The sequence below is a fragment of the Hyla sarda genome, unplaced genomic scaffold, assembly GCF_029499605.1.
Source record: "Hyla sarda isolate aHylSar1 unplaced genomic scaffold, aHylSar1.hap1 scaffold_923, whole genome shotgun sequence".
NCBI classification, from domain to species: Eukaryota; Metazoa; Chordata; class Amphibia; order Anura; family Hylidae; genus Hyla; species Hyla sarda.
The window spans coordinates 51,607-72,948 of NW_026610953.1; the positions used below are offsets into that span (position 1 = coordinate 51,607).

Consider the following 21,342-nt stretch of genomic DNA (forward strand, 5'->3'; position numbering starts at 1 on the left):
TGCAGGCCAAATATGTGTGACATTTCTGCGACTTTAGCTTCTAGAGCATTTTTACAACATTATACATAGGTGCTGAATACATAAAAAGCGACTGTTCAGCGACAGACAAGTCGCATCGGCTGAAAGTAGGCCAGAATGTCAGTCCATGTTGGAGCAGGTTTAGATACAGTCTAAAGTATAGATCTCAAAGTCTGTGCACAGAATTTAGCAAGGGCCTCGCACCTTCTGATGCATCAGGTAGGTGCACAATAGCATAGCCTAACCCTCTGTACTTTGGTCTATATTGATGCGGGACATAGACAGCCAGCTGATGACCAATCCATTAGTGCAATGGATGGCTGGAAGCATTTGTCTTTGCCTTTGCAATACCACAGAAGCAATGCATGGTCAATGTACAGCAATGACACACCTGTGTGAACAGCCAGGAGACCCCCCCCCCCCCCCCATGTTATGTTACATAGTTACATAGTTAGTACGGTCGAAAAAAGACATATGTCCATCAAGTTCAACCAGGGAATTAAGGGGTAGGGGTGTGGCGCGATATTGGGGAAGGGATGAGATTTTATATTTCTTCATAAGCATTAATCTTATTTTGTCAATTAGGAACATTCAGCACCCACCCGCTATCAAGGCAGCTGCCTATCATGTCATGCCCTACCTGCACAGGTGTGCTGGCTACTCAAATGATCCAATTAAGGAGGCCATTTAGTCAGCAGCAGCAGAAGTCCTGTGCCTGGACGCTCCAACAGCGGCCAGACACAAGCAGAAGCAGAAGCAGCAGAAGCAGCAGCAGCACCACCTTTTGTTTTTTGGCTGCAGCAGCAGCAAGGCCCACAGGGCTGGCTAGCTGGCTAGCCAGCAAGCAGGTAGCAATGAAAGTAGGAATCTTTCTTTTTAACCCTGTAAGGGGGTGGTGCACTGTACCCGAAGATACTGCCATATCGGGTCAATGCATAGGGCGACGGAAGCAAGCTTCGAAATCGGCCCCCGTTCTCAAAAATCCATTTAATATATGGTCCCCAGATAGGGGACGTATCAGATATTAAACTGATAAGAACAGATACTACACTTGATCTTAGCCAAAAGGCCGAGAAGCGATAACCGTGAAAGGGGCGGGCCCAACAAGGTGCCCTTCATGGGCACTATCACTGCTTGCTGTCAGGGAGGCTGCCAGACAATTTTCCATGCACACTCTGGGCTGGGGGGCAGTCAACCACCAGTACACACAGCAGAACCTAAACCCATACCATTATTGCTAAGCAGCAAGACAGGGGCCCATTGCACTCCCACGGGGCCTTTTTAAATGCAATCCATAACCCGGATTTGCCAGGAACCCTTCTTACTCCTCCTACTTGCATGTGACACTGGGCTTAGGATCTGCATAGGAAACACACACACAAGCACACACCTACCTTTGTTGCCTGCAGATGCCTCCTTGGCTGTCCCCAAACGGTATCAAACCAACACCCACGGGAAGCTGTAAGCATAGAGGACATGCCTGCACCCCATTGGACTTACCTGTGTGGGTTAAACCCGGGTTATTTGACAACCTATGGCGGTGATGGTTCTGCTCAGGCAGAGCAGTGCTGATGCTCCTCATAAAGCTGTCGCTGCTGTGAAGGTTCTAGGTGACATCACAAATCCCTATGGTTACATACACAACAAAGCTGGGTTGTTGTTGTTTACACTCTGCAAGGCCTGTGGAAGTGAGTGACATCATAGCACTGTAGTTCTGAGGGTTCTAGATGGATGCAACAATCTCCTGTTGCTTCTATGAAGGCCATAATAGACGACATCACCAAACAGCTCCATAGTCACATACACAGCAAAGGAGAGATGTTGTTTACACCTAGTGATGTCAGTGGTATTGAGTGACATCACAGCACAGTGCTAAGGCTCCTGGGCCTGGACACAGCAGCGGCTGCAATATCTCAACGGAGAATACGTTTATATATATGTGTGTGTGTGCGCGTATATATATATATATATATATATATATATATATATATATTTCTCCGCCGAAATCACTTTTAAACCCATTTCCACCTTTTTTTCCCTTCTCTTCCTCTTACTTTTTTTTCACGTTTTTTTACGTTTTTCTCCTTTTCGCCTCTTTTCTGGGCGTATTATTCTTCTTTTTCTTCTTTTTTTTCGTCTAATGCATACCCCATCAGTGCAGCAATGCTTATTCAATACCGCCAGCAGATGGAGACACTGGGGGATAATTTTCTAAGGATTTATACTGATTTTTCCTGTCTGAATTTGTCGCACAGAAAGTTGCAGGCCAAATATGTGTGACATTTCTGCGACTTTAGCTTCTAGAGCATTTTTACAACATTATACATAGGTGCTGAATACATAAAAAGCGACTGTTCAGCGACAGACAAGTCGCATCGGCTGAAAGTAGGCCAGAATGTCAGTCCATGTTGGAGCAGGTTTAGATACAGTCTAAAGTATAGATCTCAAAGTCTGTGCACAGAATTTAGCAAGGGCCTCGCACCTTCTGATGCAACAGGTAGGTGCACAAGAGCATAGCCTAACCCTCTGTACTTTGGTCTATATTGATGCGGGACATAGACAGCCAGCTGATGACCAATCCATTAGTGCAATGGATGGCTGGAAGCATTTGTCTTTGCCTTTGCAATACCACAGAAGCAATGCATGGTCAATGTACAGCAATGACACACCTGTGTGAACAGCCAGGAGACCCCCCCCCCCCCCCCATGTTATGTTACATAGTTACATAGTTAGTACGGTCGAAAAAAGACATATGTCCATCAAGTTCAACCAGGGAATTAAGGGGTAGGGGTGTGGCGCGATATTGGGGAAGGGATGAGATTTTATATTTCTTCATAAGCATTAATCTTATTTTGTCAATTAGGAACATTCAGCACCCACCCGCTATCAAGGCAGCTGCCTATCATGTCATGCCCTACCTGCACAGGTGTGCTGGCTACTCAAATGATCCAATTAAGGAGGCCATTTAGTCAGCAGCAGCAGAAGTCCTGTGCCTGGACGCTCCAACAGCGGCCAGACACAAGCAGAAGCAGAAGCAGCAGAAGCAGCAGCAGCACCACCTTTTGTTTTTTGGCTGCAGCAGCAGCAAGGCCCACAGGGCTGGCTAGCTGGCTAGCCAGCAAGCAGGTAGCAATGAAAGTAGGAATCTTTCTTTTTAACCCTGTAAGGGGGTGGTGCACTGTACCCGAAGATACTGCCATATCGGGTCAATGCATAGGGCGACGGAAGCAAGCTTCGAAATCGGCCCCCGTTCTCAAAAATCCATTTAATATATGGTCCCCAGATAGGGGACGTATCAGATATTAAACTGATAAGAACAGATACTACACTTGATCTTAGCCAAAAGGCCGAGAAGCGATAACCGTGAAAGGGGCGGGCCCAACAAGGTGCCCTTCATGGGCACTATCACTGCTTGCTGTCAGGGAGGCTGCCAGACAATTTTCCATGCACACTCTGGGCTGGGGGGCAGTCAACCACCAGTACACACAGCAGAACCTAAACCCATACCATTATTGCTAAGCAGCAAGACAGGGGCCCATTGCACTCCCACGGGGCCTTTTTAAATGCAATCCATAACCCGGATTTGCCAGGAACCCTTCTTACTCCTCCTACTTGCATGTGACACTGGGCTTAGGATCTGCATAGGAAACACACACACAAGCACACACCTACCTTTGTTGCCTGCAGATGCCTCCTTGGCTGTCCCCAAACGGTATCAAACCAACACCCACGGGAAGCTGTAAGCATAGAGGACATGCCTGCACCCCATTGGACTTACCTGTGTGGGTTAAACCCGGGTTATTTGACAACCTATGGCGGTGATGGTTCTGCTCAGGCAGAGCAGTGCTGATGCTCCTCATAAAGCTGTCGCTGCTGTGAAGGTTCTAGGTGACATCACAAATCCCTATGGTTACATACACAACAAAGCTGGGTTGTTGTTGTTTACACTCTGCAAGGCCTGTGGAAGTGAGTGACATCATAGCACTGTAGTTCTGAGGGTTCTAGATGGATGCAACAATCTCCTGTTGCTTCTATGAAGGCCATAATAGACGACATCACCAAACAGCTCCATAGTCACATACACAGCAAAGGAGAGATGTTGTTTACACCTAGTGATGTCAGTGGTATTGAGTGACATCACAGCACAGTGCTAAGGCTCCTGGGCCTGGACACAGCAGCGGCTGCAATATCTCAACGGAGAATACGTTTATATATATGTGTGTGTGTGCGCGTATATATATATATATATATATATATATATATATATATATATATATATATTTCTCCGCCGAAATCACTTTTAAACCCATTTCCACCTTTTTTTCCCTTCTCTTCCTCTTACTTTTTTTTCACGTTTTTTTACGTTTTTCTCCTTTTCGCCTCTTTTCTGGGCGTATTATTCTTCTTTTTCTTCTTTTTTTTCGTCTAATGCATACCCCATCAGTGCAGCAATGCTTATTCAATACCGCCAGCAGATGGAGACACTGGGGGATAATTTTCTAAGGATTTATACTGATTTTTCCTGTCTGAATTTGTCGCACAGAAAGTTGCAGGCCAAATATGTGTGACATTTCTGCGACTTTAGCTTCTAGAGCATTTTTACAACATTATACATAGGTGCTGAATACATAAAAAGCGACTGTTCAGCGACAGACAAGTCGCATCGGCTGAAAGTAGGCCAGAATGTCAGTCCATGTTGGAGCAGGTTTAGATACAGTCTAAAGTATAGATCTCAAAGTCTGTGCACAGAATTTAGCAAGGGCCTCGCACCTTCTGATGCATCAGGTAGGTGCACAATAGCATACCCTAACCCTCTGTACTTTGGTCTATATTGATGCGGGACATAGACAGCCAGCTGATGACCAATCCATTAGTGCAATGGATGGCTGGAAGCATTTGTCTTTGCCTTTGCAATACCACAGAAGCAATGCATGGTCAATGTACAGCAATGACACACCTGTGTGAACAGCCAGGAGACCCCCCCCCCCCATGTTATGTTACATAGTTACATAGTTAGTACGGTCGAAAAAAGACATATGTCCATCAAGTTCAACCAGGGAATTAAGGGGTAGGGGTGTGGCGCGATATTGGGGAAGGGATGAGATTTTATATTTCTTCATAAGCATTAATCTTATTTTGTCAATTAGGAACATTCAGCACCCACCCGCTATCAAGGCAGCTGCCTATCATGTCATGCCCTACCTGCACAGGTGTGCTGGCTACTCAAATGATCCAATTAAGGAGGCCATTTAGTCAGCAGCAGCAGAAGTCCTGTGCCTGGACGCTCCAACAGCGGCCAGACACAAGCAGAAGCAGAAGCAGCAGAAGCAGCAGCAGCACCACCTTTTGTTTTTTGGCTGCAGCAGCAGCAAGGCCCACAGGGCTGGCTAGCTGGCTAGCCAGCAAGCAGGTAGCAATGAAAGTAGGAATCTTTCTTTTTAACCCTGTAAGGGGGTGGTGCACTGTACCCGAAGATACTGCCATATCGGGTCAATGCATAGGGCGACGGAAGCAAGCTTCGAAATCGGCCCCCGTTCTCAAAAATCCATTTAATATATGGTCCCCAGATAGGGGACGTATCAGATATTAAACTGATAAGAACAGATTTTTTTTTTTAGTTAACCCTCAGAACTCCATCAGAGCTCTAAGATCTTATTTGAGCTTGATTTTTTGTTCATCATCAGGAAAACCCGTTTTTCTTTATTTCTTTATCTCTTTTTTTTTTTTTTTTTTTAAACAATAAAAGAAACCATATTTAAAACATAAAAAAATTATCAAACCAAAACTAACCATACTATAATTCTATAATTTCTTAAAGAAAAATTACCCAAATGTCATTCCTCTTCTCCATGCAAAGACCATCAAGAAGTCTAAGAAACCACAAGTTATAGATCCACTCAGCATCTCACTTTTGGCTGGAATCGCCAGCCACGCTGGAACCTTGTATGTTTCCACAAATCTATCTATATCTGCGTGAAAGGAACAATAGACTTTATCCCTTGCTTCATTGACTTTGATTCCCAATCTTTCTTTCAGATTTCCCAAATCCTCGTCAAAGGCTTTTTTTTCTTTTTTTGACACACTCTTGAAGACAACATCAAGAGAGCCTCCATACTCTACCGATACATATTCTTCTTCATTTTCTTTCCTTTTCTTCTCCTCCATCACTTTCCTGGTTGGAGTTTCCTCCTCTTCAGGTTCTTCCCTCACATCAGTTTCCTCCTCCCTACTTCGTTTCATAACCTCCTTTTTCTTCTTCTTCTTCTTAGGACACATTACTGCCAGGTGTCCCTCATCACCACATAGATGACACTTTTTCTTCACCTTACATGCTTCTGGCTCATGGCCTTCTTCTTGGCATTTATAGCACCAAACAATATCACAAAAATCTTTCCTATGGCCATACCTTTTACACTTTCGACAAAAGTCGTCCATGCCTGAAAAGAACAGGTCCCCATTTACTGGGCCAATCTTAAAACGCCCTGGGGGATAAATTAGCTTTCCATCAGGTGTTTTCTGAAACTTCACTTGAAATTTCCACTTTGTCGTCCAAAGTCCATATTGATTATAGATCTTGCCTTTTGGCTTCACCTCCTCACAGAATCTAGAAAGGAACAGAACAATCTCTTCTTCTGTGATATACGGACTGTACATCCTCACAGTTATAAGTCTTTCCCGAGTCGGGAAATGGGGAGTAATCTCTACCCCTCCCAACTTAGGGTGCGACTTCCACAGCAATGCTTTATTGCAGAACACACCATAGTCCTCCTCCGAAACCAGAACCACATCATAGACTCCATTTCTTGGAAATTCCAGCATCGATAATATCTGGTCCTTCCTCAGCTCAAAAAACTGGAACAAAATCTCCTCCACCACGAAGAATAAACCTCTCTCCTTCTTTCCAGCATCCAAAAGAGTAATTCGGACTCCATTTCGTAGTCTGGCGTAGCTAGGTACACCTCCAGCAGGCTCTCCTTTCTTGCCAGCCTCCTCCATCGCAGAAAAAACACCTCCCCTACTGCAGGCAGGTAGGTAGGTAGGTGGTGATCGCTCCTCGTTGCCCGGGGACTAAGCCGCCACCCTGATGTCAGCAAGGGGGTTTAGTCCCACCATATAGATGGGACGATCCCCCAGGGAAAAGGAGCGGGTACCCCGGGCTCCTTCCAGCCAGATCAAGCAAGCATATTTTTTTTTTTTTTATTTATCTAAAGCCGAGGAACGTGCTTTCGATTCACCCAAAGTGCAAGAAAAAGTGCAAACGTGTTACACTAAAAAAACGTGCACAAAGGATGCGGTCTATCGCAAGCCCTTCTCCGATAGGAGAGAGGCCCCCCAACAAACCTTACCCTTCGCCTCCGGACCAAAAGGTACCTGCGAGGTTCCAGGTTCGATGTCCCTTTTCGCCGAAGCTACTAGGGGACCACAAATGCTCCCGGCATCCCCCTTGGCGTTAGCCAAGGTATCTGCCCGCAGAGCCGATTACGGTAGGTACCCTGCGAAGCAGGAGTACCCGGGGTGTTTGCAGGGAGGTGCGGAACCTAATGGCCACACACACCTCCCCTAGACCGCCAGGAGGGACACCCAGAAGGGCTACCGCATCCTGACAAATCCTGTGAACACACAACACGCAAAAAGTGACACAGTGAGACAAAAAATAAATAAATAAGTGAATGTGTGCAGATATACTGCCCGGACATCCGGCCGGATCTATAAAAATTTCTCTGATCCTAGCCAGAAGGCCGGGAATCAAGAGGTGAGTGCCACAAGGTGAAGAGATTATGGTGCCCGTGCTTCAACTCAGTGAGCCTATTCTCCCAGTGAGTTTCGGCACCTCGGGGTCACCACTCCCCGAGGCACAAAAGTACCTCGGCTCTAGACCCTCTCAGCCTCATGGCGAGACCCGGAGGGAACAGGTCACATCGGGGCAGCCGTCGAGCTGATTCCTCAGAACCAGCCCCGGAAAGCCCTGGTACACCTGCATCCTCCATGCAGCACCCATCCCCACCAGCATGAAAACTGATAAGAACAGATACTACACTTGATCTTAGCCAAAAGGCCGAGAAGCGATAACCGTGAAAGGGGCGGGCCCAACAAGGTGCCCTTCATGGGCACTATCACTGCTTGCTGTCAGGGAGGCTGCCAGACAATTTTCCATGCACACTCTGGGCTGGGGGGCAGTCAACCACCAGTACACACAGCAGAACCTAAACCCATACCATTATTGCTAAGCAGCAAGACAGGGGCCCATTGCACTCCCACGGGGCCTTTTTAAATGCAATCCATAACCCGGATTTGCCAGGAACCCGTCTTACTCCTCCTACTTGCATGTGACACTGGGCTTAGGATCTGCATAGGAAACACACACACAAGCACACACCTACCTTTGTTGCCTGCAGATGCCTCCTTGGCTGTCCCCAAACGGTATCAAACCAACACCCACGGGAAGCTGTAAGCATAGAGGACATGCCTGCACCCCATTGGACTTACCTGTGTGGGTTAATCCCGGGTTATTTGACAACCTATGGCGGTGATGGTTCTGCTCAGGCAGAGCAGTGCTGATGCTCCTCATAAAGCTGTCGCTGCTGTGAAGGTTCTAGGTGACATCACAAATCCCTATGGTTACATACACAACAAAGCTGGGTTGTTGTTGTTTACACTCTGCAAGGCCTGTGGAAGTGAGTGACATCATAGCACTGTAGTTCTGAGGGTTCTAGATGGATGCAACAATCTCCTGTTGCTTCTATGAAGGCCATAATAGACGACATCACCAAACAGCTCCATAGTCACATACACAGCAAAGGAGAGATGTTGTTTACACCTAGTGATGTCAGTGGTATTGAGTGACATCACAGCACAGTGCTAAGGCTCCTGGGCCTGGACACAGCAGCGGCTGCAATATCTCAACGGAGAATACGTTTATATATATGTGTGTGTGTGCGCGTATATATATATATATATATATATATATATATATATATATATATATATATATATATTTCTCCGCCGAAATCACTTTTAAACCCATTTCCACCTTTTTTTCCCTTCTCTTCCTCTTACTTTTTTTTCACGTTTTTTTACGTTTTTCTCCTTTTCGCCTCTTTTCTGGGCGTATTATTCTTCTTTTTCTTCTTTTTTTTCGTCTAATGCATACCCCATCAGTGCAGCAATGCTTATTCAATACCGCCAGCAGATGGAGACACTGGGGGATAATTTTCTAAGGATTTATACTGATTTTTCCTGTCTGAATTTGTCGCACAGAAAGTTGCAGGCCAAATATGTGTGACATTTCTGCGACTTTAGCTTCTAGAGCATTTTTACAACATTATACATAGGTGCTGAATACATAAAAAGCGACTGTTCAGCGACAGACAAGTCGCATCGGCTGAAAGTAGGCCAGAATGTCAGTCCATGTTGGAGCAGGTTTAGATACAGTCTAAAGTATAGATCTCAAAGTCTGTGCACAGAATTTAGCAAGGGCCTCGCACCTTCTGATGCATCAGGTAGGTGCACAATAGCATAGCCTAACCCTCTGTACTTTGGTCTATATTGATGCGGGACATAGACAGCCAGCTGATGACCAATCCATTAGTGCAATGGATGGCTGGAAGCATTTGTCTTTGCCTTTGCAATACCACAGAAGCAATGCATGGTCAATGTACAGCAATGACACACCTGTGTGAACAGCCAGGAGACCCCCCCCCCCCCCCCCATGTTATGTTACATAGTTACATAGTTAGTACGGTCGAAAAAAGACATATGTCCATCAAGTTCAACCAGGGAATTAAGGGGTAGGGGTGTGGCGCGATATTGGGGAAGGGATGAGATTTTATATTTCTTCATAAGCATTAATCTTATTTTGTCAATTAGGAACATTCAGCACCCACCCGCTATCAAGGCAGCTGCCTATCATGTCATGCCCTACCTGCACAGGTGTGCTGGCTACTCAAATGATCCAATTAAGGAGGCCATTTAGTCAGCAGCAGCAGAAGTCCTGTGCCTGGACGCTCCAACAGCGGCCAGACACAAGCAGAAGCAGAAGCAGCAGAAGCAGCAGCAGCACCACCTTTTGTTTTTTGGCTGCAGCAGCAGCAAGGCCCACAGGGCTGGCTAGCTGGCTAGCCAGCAAGCAGGTAGCAATGAAAGTAGGAATCTTTCTTTTTAACCCTGTAAGGGGGTGGTGCACTGTACCCGAAGATACTGCCATATCGGGTCAATGCATAGGGCGACGGAAGCAAGCTTCGAAATCGGCCCCCGTTCTCAAAAATCCATTTAATATATGGTCCCCAGATAGGGGACGTATCAGATATTAAACTGATAAGAACAGATACTACACTTGATCTTAGCCAAAAGGCCGAGAAGCGATAACCGTGAAAGGGGCGGGCCCAACAAGGTGCCCTTCATGGGCACTATCACTGCTTGCTGTCAGGGAGGCTGCCAGACAATTTTCCATGCACACTCTGGGCTGGGGGGCAGTCAACCACCAGTACACACAGCAGAACCTAAACCCATACCATTATTGCTAAGCAGCAAGACAGGGGCCCATTGCACTCCCACGGGGCCTTTTTAAATGCAATCCATAACCCGGATTTGCCAGGAACCCTTCTTACTCCTCCTACTTGCATGTGACACTGGGCTTAGGATCTGCATAGGAAACACACACACAAGCACACACCTACCTTTGTTGCCTGCAGATGCCTCCTTGGCTGTCCCCAAACGGTATCAAACCAACACCCACGGGAAGCTGTAAGCATAGAGGACATGCCTGCACCCCATTGGACTTACCTGTGTGGGTTAAACCCGGGTTATTTGACAACCTATGGCGGTGATGGTTCTGCTCAGGCAGAGCAGTGCTGATGCTCCTCATAAAGCTGTCGCTGCTGTGAAGGTTCTAGGTGACATCACAAATCCCTATGGTTACATACACAACAAAGCTGGGTTGTTGTTGTTTACACTCTGCAAGGCCTGTGGAAGTGAGTGACATCATAGCACTGTAGTTCTGAGGGTTCTAGATGGATGCAACAATCTCCTGTTGCTTCTATGAAGGCCATAATAGACGACATCACCAAACAGCTCCATAGTCACATACACAGCAAAGGAGAGATGTTGTTTACACCTAGTGATGTCAGTGGTATTGAGTGACATCACAGCACAGTGCTAAGGCTCCTGGGCCTGGACACAGCAGCGGCTGCAATATCTCAACGGAGAATACGTTTATATATATGTGTGTGTGTGCGCGTATATATATATATATATATATATATATTTCTCCGCCGAAATCACTTTTAAACCCATTTCCACCTTTTTTTCCCTTCTCTTCCTCTTACTTTTTTTTCACGTTTTTTTACGTTTTTCTCCTTTTCGCCTCTTTTCTGGGCGTATTATTCTTCTTTTTCTTCTTTTTTTTCGTCTAATGCATACCCCATCAGTGCAGCAATGCTTATTCAATACCGCCAGCAGATGGAGACACTGGGGGATAATTTTCTAAGGATTTATACTGATTTTTCCTGTCTGAATTTGTCGCACAGAAAGTTGCAGGCCAAATATGTGTGACATTTCTGCGACTTTAGCTTCTAGAGCATTTTTACAACATTATACATAGGTGCTGAATACATAAAAAGCGACTGTTCAGCGACAGACAAGTCGCATCGGCTGAAAGTAGGCCAGAATGTCAGTCCATGTTGGAGCAGGTTTAGATACAGTCTAAAGTATAGATCTCAAAGTCTGTGCACAGAATTTAGCAAGGGCCTCGCACCTTCTGATGCATCAGGTAGGTGCACAATAGCATAGCCTAACCCTCTGTACTTTGGTCTATATTGATGCGGGACATAGACAGCCAGCTGATGACCAATCCATTAGTGCAATGGATGGCTGGAAGCATTTGTCTTTGCCTTTGCAATACCACAGAAGCAATGCATGGTCAATGTACAGCAATGACACACCTGTGTGAACAGCCAGGAGACCCCCCCCCCCCCATGTTATGTTACATAGTTACATAGTTAGTACGGTCGAAAAAAGACATATGTCCATCAAGTTCAACCAGGGAATTAAGGGGTAGGGGTGTGGCGCGATATTGGGGAAGGGATGAGATTTTATATTTCTTCATAAGCATTAATCTTATTTTGTCAATTAGGAACATTCAGCACCCACCCGCTATCAAGGCAGCTGCCTATCATGTCATGCCCTACCTGCACAGGTGTGCTGGCTACTCAAATGATCCAATTAAGGAGGCCATTTAGTCAGCAGCAGCAGAAGTCCTGTGCCTGGACGCTCCAACAGCGGCCAGACACAAGCAGAAGCAGAAGCAGCAGAAGCAGCAGCAGCACCACCTTTTGTTTTTTGGCTGCAGCAGCAGCAAGGCCCACAGGGCTGGCTAGCTGGCTAGCCAGCAAGCAGGTAGCAATGAAAGTAGGAATCTTTCTTTTTAACCCTGTAAGGGGGTGGTGCACTGTACCCGAAGATACTGCCATATCGGGTCAATGCATAGGGCGACGGAAGCAAGCTTCGAAATCGGCCCCCGTTCTCAAAAATCCATTTAATATATGGTCCCCAGATAGGGGACGTATCAGATATTAAACTGATAAGAACAGATACTACACTTGATCTTAGCCAAAAGGCCGAGAAGCGATAACCGTGAAAGGGGCGGGCCCAACAAGGTGCCCTTCATGGGCACTATCACTGCTTGCTGTCAGGGAGGCTGCCAGACAATTTTCCATGCACACTCTGGGCTGGGGGGCAGTCAACCACCAGTACACACAGCAGAACCTAAACCCATACCATTATTGCTAAGCAGCAAGACAGGGGCCCATTGCACTCCCACGGGGCCTTTTTAAATGCAATCCATAACCCGGATTTGCCAGGAACCCTTCTTACTCCTCCTACTTGCATGTGACACTGGGCTTAGGATCTGCATAGGAAACACACACACAAGCACACACCTACCTTTGTTGCCTGCAGATGCCTCCTTGGCTGTCCCCAAACGGTATCAAACCAACACCCACGGGAAGCTGTAAGCATAGAGGACATGCCTGCACCCCATTGGACTTACCTGTGTGGGTTAAACCCGGGTTATTTGACAACCTATGGCGGTGATGGTTCTGCTCAGGCAGAGCAGTGCTGATGCTCCTCATAAAGCTGTCGCTGCTGTGAAGGTTCTAGGTGACATCACAAATCCCTATGGTTACATACACAACAAAGCTGGGTTGTTGTTGTTTACACTCTGCAAGGCCTGTGGAAGTGAGTGACATCATAGCACTGTAGTTCTGAGGGTTCTAGATGGATGCAACAATCTCCTGTTGCTTCTATGAAGGCCATAATAGACGACATCACCAAACAGCTCCATAGTCACATACACAGCAAAGGAGAGATGTTGTTTACACCTAGTGATGTCAGTGGTATTGAGTGACATCACAGCACAGTGCTAAGGCTCCTGGGCCTGGACACAGCAGCGGCTGCAATATCTCAACGGAGAATACGTTTATATATATGTGTGTGTGTGCGCGTATATATATATATATATATATATTTCTCCGCCGAAATCACTTTTAAACCCATTTCCACCTTTTTTTCCCTTCTCTTCCTCTTACTTTTTTTTCACGTTTTTTTACGTTTTTCTCCTTTTCGCCTCTTTTCTGGGCGTATTATTCTTCTTTTTCTTCTTTTTTTTCGTCTAATGCATACCCCATCAGTGCAGCAATGCTTATTCAATACCGCCAGCAGATGGAGACACTGGGGGATAATTTTCTAAGGATTTATACTGATTTTTCCTGTCTGAATTTGTCGCACAGAAAGTTGCAGGCCAAATATGTGTGACATTTCTGCGACTTTAGCTTCTAGAGCATTTTTACAACATTATACATAGGTGCTGAATACATAAAAAGCGACTGTTCAGCGACAGACAAGTCGCATCGGCTGAAAGTAGGCCAGAATGTCAGTCCATGTTGGAGCAGGTTTAGATACAGTCTAAAGTATAGATCTCAAAGTCTGTGCACAGAATTTAGCAAGGGCCTCGCACCTTCTGATGCATCAGGTAGGTGCACAATAGCATAGCCTAACCCTCTGTACTTTGGTCTATATTGATGCGGGACATAGACAGCCAGCTGATGACCAATCCATTAGTGCAATGGATGGCTGGAAGCATTTGTCTTTGCCTTTGCAATACCACAGAAGCAATGCATGGTCAATGTACAGCAATGACACACCTGTGTGAACAGCCAGGAGACCCCCCCCCCCCCCCATGTTATGTTACATAGTTACATAGTTAGTACGGTCGAAAAAAGACATATGTCCATCAAGTTCAACCAGGGAATTAAGGGGTAGGGGTGTGGCGCGATATTGGGGAAGGGATGAGATTTTATATTTCTTCATAAGCATTAATCTTATTTTGTCAATTAGGAACATTCAGCACCCACCCGCTATCAAGGCAGCTGCCTATCATGTCATGCCCTACCTGCACAGGTGTGCTGGCTACTCAAATGATCCAATTAAGGAGGCCATTTAGTCAGCAGCAGCAGAAGTCCTGTGCCTGGACGCTCCAACAGCGGCCAGACACAAGCAGAAGCAGAAGCAGCAGAAGCAGCAGCAGCACCACCTTTTGTTTTTTGGCTGCTGCAGCAGCAGCAAGGCCCACAGGGCTGGCTAGCTGGCTAGCCAGCAAGCAGGTAGCAATGAAAGTAGGAATCTTTCTTTTTAACCCTGTAAGGGGGTGGTGCACTGTACCCGAAGATACTGCCATATCGGGTCAATGCATAGGGCGACGGAAGCAAGCTTCGAAATCGGCCCCCGTTCTCAAAAATCCATTTAATATATGGTCCCCAGATAGGGGACGTATCAGATATTAAACTGATAAGAACAGATACTACACTTGATCTTAGCCAAAAGGCCGAGAAGCGATAACCGTGAAAGGGGCGGGCCCAACAAGGTGCCCTTCATGGGCACTATCACTGCTTGCTGTCAGGGAGGCTGCCAGACAATTTTCCATGCACACTCTGGGCTGGGGGGCAGTCAACCACCAGTACACACAGCAGAACCTAAACCCATACCATTATTGCTAAGCAGCAAGACAGGGGCCCATTGCACTCCCACGGGGCCTTTTTAAATGCAATCCATAACCCGGATTTGCCAGGAACCCTTCTTACTCCTCCTACTTGCATGTGACACTGGGCTTAGGATCTGCATAGGAAACACACACACAAGCACACACCTACCTTTGTTGCCTGCAGATGCCTCCTTGGCTGTCCCCAAACGGTATCAAACCAACACCCACGGGAAGCTGTAAGCATAGAGGACATGCCTGCACCCCATTGGACTTACCTGTGTGGGTTAAACCCGGGTTATTTGACAACCTATGGCGGTGATGGTTCTGCTCAGGCAGAGCAGTGCTGATGCTCCTCATAAAGCTGTCGCTGCTGTGAAGGTTCTAGGTGACATCACAAATCCCTATGGTTACATACACAACAAAGCTGGGTTGTTGTTGTTTACACTCTGCAAGGCCTGTGGAAGTGAGTGACATCATAGCACTGTAGTTCTGAGGGTTCTAGATGGATGCAACAATCTCCTGTTGCTTCTATGAAGGCCATAATAGACGACATCACCAAACAGCTCCATAGTCACATACACAGCAAAGGAGAGATGTTGTTTACACCTAGTGATGTCAGTGGTATTGAGTGACATCACAGCACAGTGCTAAGGCTCCTGGGCCTGGACACAGCAGCGGCTGCAATATCTCAACGGAGAATACGTTTATATATATGTGTGTGTGTGCGCGTATATATATATATATATATATATATATATATATATATATATATATATTTCTCCGCCGAAATCACTTTTAAACCCATTTCCACCTTTTTTTCCCTTCTCTTCCTCTTACTTTTTTTTCACGTTTTTTTACGTTTTTCTCCTTTTCGCCTCTTTTCTGGGCGTATTATTCTTCTTTTTCTTCTTTTTTTTCGTCTAATGCATACCCCATCAGTGCAGCAATGCTTATTCAATACCGCCAGCAGATGGAGACACTGGGGGATAATTTTCTAAGGATTTATACTGATTTTTCCTGTCTGAATTTGTCGCACAGAAAGTTGCAGGCCAAATATGTGTGACATTTCTGCGACTTTAGCTTCTAGAGCATTTTTACAACATTATACATAGGTGCTGAATACATAAAAAGCGACTGTTCAGCGACAGACAAGTCGCATCGGCTGAAAGTAGGCCAGAATGTCAGTCCATGTTGGAGCAGGTTTAGATACAGTCTAAAGTATAGATCTCAAAGTCTGTGCACAGAATTTAGCAAGGGCCTCGCACCTTCTGATGCATCAGGTAGGTGCACAATAGCATAGCCTAACCCTCTGTACTTTGGTCTATATTGATGCGGGACATAGACAGCCAGCTGATGACCAATCCATTAGTGCAATGGATGGCTGGAAGCATTTGTCTTTGCCTTTGCAATACCACAGAAGCAATGCATGGTCAATGTACAGCAATGACACACCTGTGTGAACAGCCAGGAGACCCCCCCCCCCCCCCATGTTATGTTACATAGTTACATAGTTAGTACGGTCGAAAAAAGACATATGTCCATCAAGTTCAACCAGGGAATTAAGGGGTAGGGGTGTGGCGCGATATTGGGGAAGGGATGAGATTTTATATTTCTTCATAAGCATTAATCTTATTTTGTCAATTAGGAACATTCAGCACCCACCCGCTATCAAGGCAGCTGCCTATCATGTCATGCCCTACCTGCACAGGTGTGCTGGCTACTCAAATGATCCAATTAAGGAGGCCATTTAGTCAGCAGCAGCAGAAGTCCTGTGCCTGGACGCTCCAACAGCGGCCAGACACAAGCAGAAGCAGAAGCAGCAGAAGCAGCAGCAGCACCACCTTTTGTTTTTTGGCTGCAGCAGCAGCAAGGCCCACAGGGCTGGCTAGCTGGCTAGCCAGCAAGCAGGTAGCAATGAAAGTAGGAATCTTTCTTTTTAACCCTGTAAGGGGGTGGTGCACTGTACCCGAAGATACTGCCATATCGGGTCAATGCATAGGGCGACGGAAGCAAGCTTCGAAATCGGCCCCCGTTCTCAAAAATCCATTTAATATATGGTCCCCAGATAGGGGACGTATCAGATATTAAACTGATAAGAACAGATACTACACTTGATCTTAGCCAAAAGGCCGAGAAGCGATAACCGTGAAAGGGGCGGGCCCAACAAGGTGCCCTTCATGGGCACTATCACTGCTTGCTGTCAGGGAGGCTGCCAGACAATTTTCCATGCACACTCTGGGCTGGGGGGCAGTCAACCACCAGTACACACAGCAGAACCTAAACCCATACCATTATTGCTAAGCAGCAAGACAGGGGCCCATTGCACTCCCACGGGGCCTTTTTAAATGCAATCCATAACCCGGATTTGCCAGGAACCCTTCTTACTCCTCCTACTTGCATGTGACACTGGGCTTAGGATCTGCATAGGAAACACACACACAAGCACACACCTACCTTTGTTGCCTGCAGATGCCTCCTTGGCTGTCCCCAAACGGTATCAAACCAACACCCACGGGAAGCTGTAAGCATAGAGGACATGCCTGCACCCCATTGGACTTACCTGTGTGGGTTAAACCCGGGTTATTTGACAACCTATGGCGGTGATGGTTCTGCTCAGGCAGAGCAGTGCTGATGCTCCTCATAAAGCTGTCGCTGCTGTGAAGGTTCTAGGTGACATCACAAATCCCTATGGTTACATACACAACAAAGCTGGGTTGTTGTTGTTTACACTCTGCAAGGCCTGTGGAAGTGAGTGACATCATAGCACTGTAGTTCTGAGGGTTCTAGATGGATGCAAAAATCTCCTGTTGCTTCTATGAAGGCCATAATAGACGACATCACCAAACAGCTCCATAGTCACATACACAGCAAAGGAGAGATGTTGTTTACACCTAGTGATGTCAGTGGTATTGAGTGACATCACAGCACAGTGCTAAGGCTCCTGGGCCTGGACACAGCAGCGGCTGCAATATCTCAACGGAGAATACGTTTATATATATGTGTGTGTGTGCGCGTATATATATATATATATATATATATATATATATATATATATTTCTCCGCCGAAATCACTTTTAAACCCATTTCCACCTTTTTTTCCCTTCTCTTCCTCTTACTTTTTTTTCACGTTTTTTTACGTTTTTCTCCTTTTCGCCTCTTTTCTGGGCGTATTATTCTTCTTTTTCTTCTTTTTTTTCGTCTAATGCATACCCCATCAGTGCAGCAATGCTTATTCAATACCGCCAGCAGATGGAGACACTGGGGGATAATTTTCTAAGGATTTATACTGATTTTTCCTGTCTGAATTTGTCGCACAGAAAGTTGCAGGCCAAATATGTGTGACATTTCTGCGACTTTAGCTTCTAGAGCATTTTTACAACATTATACATAGGTGCTGAATACATAAAAAGCGACTGTTCAGCGACAGACAAGTCGCATCGGCTGAAAGTAGGCCAGAATGTCAGTCCATGTTGGAGCAGGTTTAGATACAGTCTAAAGTATAGATCTCAAAGTCTGTGCACAGAATTTAGCAAGGGCCTCGCACCTTCTGATGCATCAGGTAGGTGCACAATAGCATAGCCTAACCCTCTGTACTTTGGTCTATATTGATGCGGGACATAGACAGCCAGCTGATGACCAATCCATTAGTGCAATGGATGGCTGGAAGCATTTGTCTTTGCCTTTGCAATGCCACAGAAGCAATGCATGGTCAATGTACAGCAATGACACACCTGTGTGAACAGCCAGGAGACCCCCCCCCCCCCCCCATGTTATGTTACATAGTTACATAGTTAGTACGGTCGAAAAAAGACATATGTCCATCAAGTTCAACCAGGGAATTAAGGGGTAGGGGTGTGGCGCGATATTGGGGAAGGGATGAGATTTTATATTTCTTCATAAGCATTAATCTTATTTTGTCAATTAGGAACATTCAGCACCCACCCGCTATCAAGGCAGCTGCCTATCATGTCATGCCCTACCTGCACAGGTGTGCTGGCTATTCAAATGATCCAATTAAGGAGGCCATTTAGTCAGCAGCAGCAGAAGTCCTGTGCCTGGACGCTCCAACAGCGGCCAGACACAAGCAGAAGCAGAAGCAGCAGAAGCAGCAGCAGCACCACCTTTTGTTTTTTGGCTGCAGCAGCAGCAAGGCCCACAGGGCTGGCTAGCTGGCTAGCCAGCAAGCAGGTAGCAATGAAAGTAGGAATCTTTCTTTTTAACCCTGTAAGGGGGTGGTGCACTGTACCCGAAGATACTGCCATATCGGGTCAATGCATAGGGCGACGGAAGCAAGCTTCGAAATCGGCCCCCGTTCTCAAAAATCCATTTAATATATGGTCCCCAGATAGGGGACGTATCAGATATTAAACTGATAAGAACAGATACTACACTTGATCTTAGCCAAAAGGCCGAGAAGCGATAACCGTGAAAGGGGCGGGCCCAACAAGGTGCCCTTCATGGGCACTATCACTGCTTGCTGTCAGGGAGGCTGCCAGACAATTTTCCATGCACACTCTGGGCTGGGGGGCAGTCAACCACCAGTACACACAGCAGAACCTAAACCCATACCATTATTGCTAAGCAGCAAGACAGGGGCCCATTGCACTCCCACGGGGCCTTTTTAAATGCAATCCATAACCCGGATTTGCCAGGAACCCTTCTTACTCCTCCTACTTGCATGTGACACTGGGCTTAGGATCTGCATAGGAAACACACACACAAGCACACACCTACCTTTGTTGCCTGCAGATGCCTCCTTGGCTGTCCCCAAACGGTATCAAACCAACACCCACGGGAAGCTGTAAGCATAGAGGACATGCCTGCACCCCATTGGACTTACCTGTGTGGGTTAAACCCGGGTTATTTGACAACCTATGGCGGTGATGGTTCTGCTCAGGCAGAGCAGTGCTGATGCTCCTCATAAAGCTGTCGCTGCTGTGAAGGTTCTAGGTGACATCACAAATCCCTATGGTTACATACACAACAAAGCTGGGTTGTTGTTGTTTACACTCTGCAAGGCCTGTGGAAGTGAGTGACATCATAGCACTGTAGTTCTGAGGGTTCTAGATGGATGCAACAATCTCCTGTTGCTTCTATGAAGGCCATAATAGACGACATCACCAAACAGCTCCATAGTCACATACACAGCAAAGGAGAGATGTTGTTTACACCTAGTGATGTCAGTGGTATTGAGTGACATCACAGCACAGTGCTAAGGCTCCTGGGCCTGGACACAGCAGCGGCTGCAATATCTCAACGGAGAATACGTTTATATATATGTGTGTGTGCGCGTATATATATATATATATATATATATATATATATATATATATATATTTCTCCGCCGAAATCACTTTTAAACCCATTTCCACCTTTTTTTCCCTTCTCTTCCTCTTACTTTTTTTTCACGTTTTTTTACGTTTTTCTCCTTTTCGCCTCTTTTCTGGGCGTATTATTCTTCTTTTTTTTCGTCTAATGCATACCCCATCAGTGCAGCAATGCTTATTCAATACCGCCAGCAGATGGAGACACTGGGGGATAATTTTCTAAGGATTTATACTGATTTTTCCTGTCTGAATTTGTCGCACAGAAAGTTGCAGGCCAAATATGTGTGACATTTCTGCGACTTTAGCTTCTAGAGCATTTTTACAACATTATACATAGGTGCTGAATACATAAAAAGCGACTGTTCAGCGACAGACAAGTCGCATCGGCTGAAAGTAGGCCAGAATGTCAGTCCATGTTGGAGCAGGTTTAGATACAGTCTAAAGTATAGATCTCAAAGTCTGTGCACAGAATTTAGCAAGGGCCTCGCACCTTCTGATGCATCAGGTAGGTGCACAATAGCATAGCCTAACCCTCTGTACTTTGGTCTATATTGATGCGGGACATAGACAGCCAGCTGATGACCAATCCATTAGTGCAATGGATGGCTGGAAGCATTTGTCTTTGCCTTTGCAATACCACAGAAGCAATGCATGGTCAATGTACAGCAATGACACACCTGTGTGAACAGCCAGGAGACCCCCCCCCCCCCCCCCCATGTTATGTTACATAGTTACATAGTTAGTACGGTCGAAAAAAGACATATGTCCATCAAGTTCAACCAGGGAATTAAGGGGTAGGGGTGTGGCGCGATATTGGGGAAGGGATGAGATTTTATATTTCTTCATAAGCATTAATCTTATTTTGTCAATTAGGAACATTCAGCACCCACCCGCTATCAAGGCAGCTGCCTATCATGTCATGCCCTACCTGCACAGGTGTGCTGGCTACTCAAATGATCCAAT

The 21,342-nt window shown here is 46.1% G+C and overlaps 8 non-coding genes and 1 pseudogene across 8 annotated transcripts; all 9 read right to left on the bottom strand.

Annotated features, from left to right (window-relative positions):
- Positions 1-908: 908 nt before the first annotated feature.
- Positions 909-1,099, bottom strand: LOC130349756 (U2 spliceosomal RNA). The gene has a single exon (XR_008887015.1). It is a non-coding gene; the product is annotated as a U2 spliceosomal RNA (small nuclear RNA).
- A 2,087-nt stretch (positions 1,100-3,186) lies between these two features.
- LOC130349757 (U2 spliceosomal RNA) lies at positions 3,187-3,377 on the bottom strand. The gene has a single exon (XR_008887016.1). It is a non-coding gene; the product is annotated as a U2 spliceosomal RNA (small nuclear RNA).
- Positions 3,378-5,470: 2,093 nt separating this feature from the next.
- On the bottom strand, positions 5,471-5,655 carry LOC130349796 (U2 spliceosomal RNA). The gene has a single exon (XR_008887046.1). It is a non-coding gene; the product is annotated as a U2 spliceosomal RNA (small nuclear RNA).
- A 2,271-nt stretch (positions 5,656-7,926) lies between these two features.
- Positions 7,927-8,086, bottom strand: LOC130349805 (U2 spliceosomal RNA; annotated as a pseudogene).
- Positions 8,087-10,190: 2,104 nt separating this feature from the next.
- On the bottom strand, positions 10,191-10,381 carry LOC130349758 (U2 spliceosomal RNA). The gene has a single exon (XR_008887017.1). It is a non-coding gene; the product is annotated as a U2 spliceosomal RNA (small nuclear RNA).
- Positions 10,382-12,453: 2,072 nt separating this feature from the next.
- LOC130349759 (U2 spliceosomal RNA) lies at positions 12,454-12,644 on the bottom strand. Its single transcript, XR_008887018.1, has one exon. It is a non-coding gene; the product is annotated as a U2 spliceosomal RNA (small nuclear RNA).
- A 2,073-nt stretch (positions 12,645-14,717) lies between these two features.
- LOC130349760 (U2 spliceosomal RNA) lies at positions 14,718-14,908 on the bottom strand. Its single transcript, XR_008887019.1, has one exon. It is a non-coding gene; the product is annotated as a U2 spliceosomal RNA (small nuclear RNA).
- Positions 14,909-17,002: 2,094 nt separating this feature from the next.
- On the bottom strand, positions 17,003-17,193 carry LOC130349761 (U2 spliceosomal RNA). The gene has a single exon (XR_008887020.1). It is a non-coding gene; the product is annotated as a U2 spliceosomal RNA (small nuclear RNA).
- Positions 17,194-19,282: 2,089 nt separating this feature from the next.
- LOC130349762 (U2 spliceosomal RNA) lies at positions 19,283-19,473 on the bottom strand. Its single transcript, XR_008887021.1, has one exon. It is a non-coding gene; the product is annotated as a U2 spliceosomal RNA (small nuclear RNA).
- Positions 19,474-21,342: the final 1,869 nt, after the last annotated feature.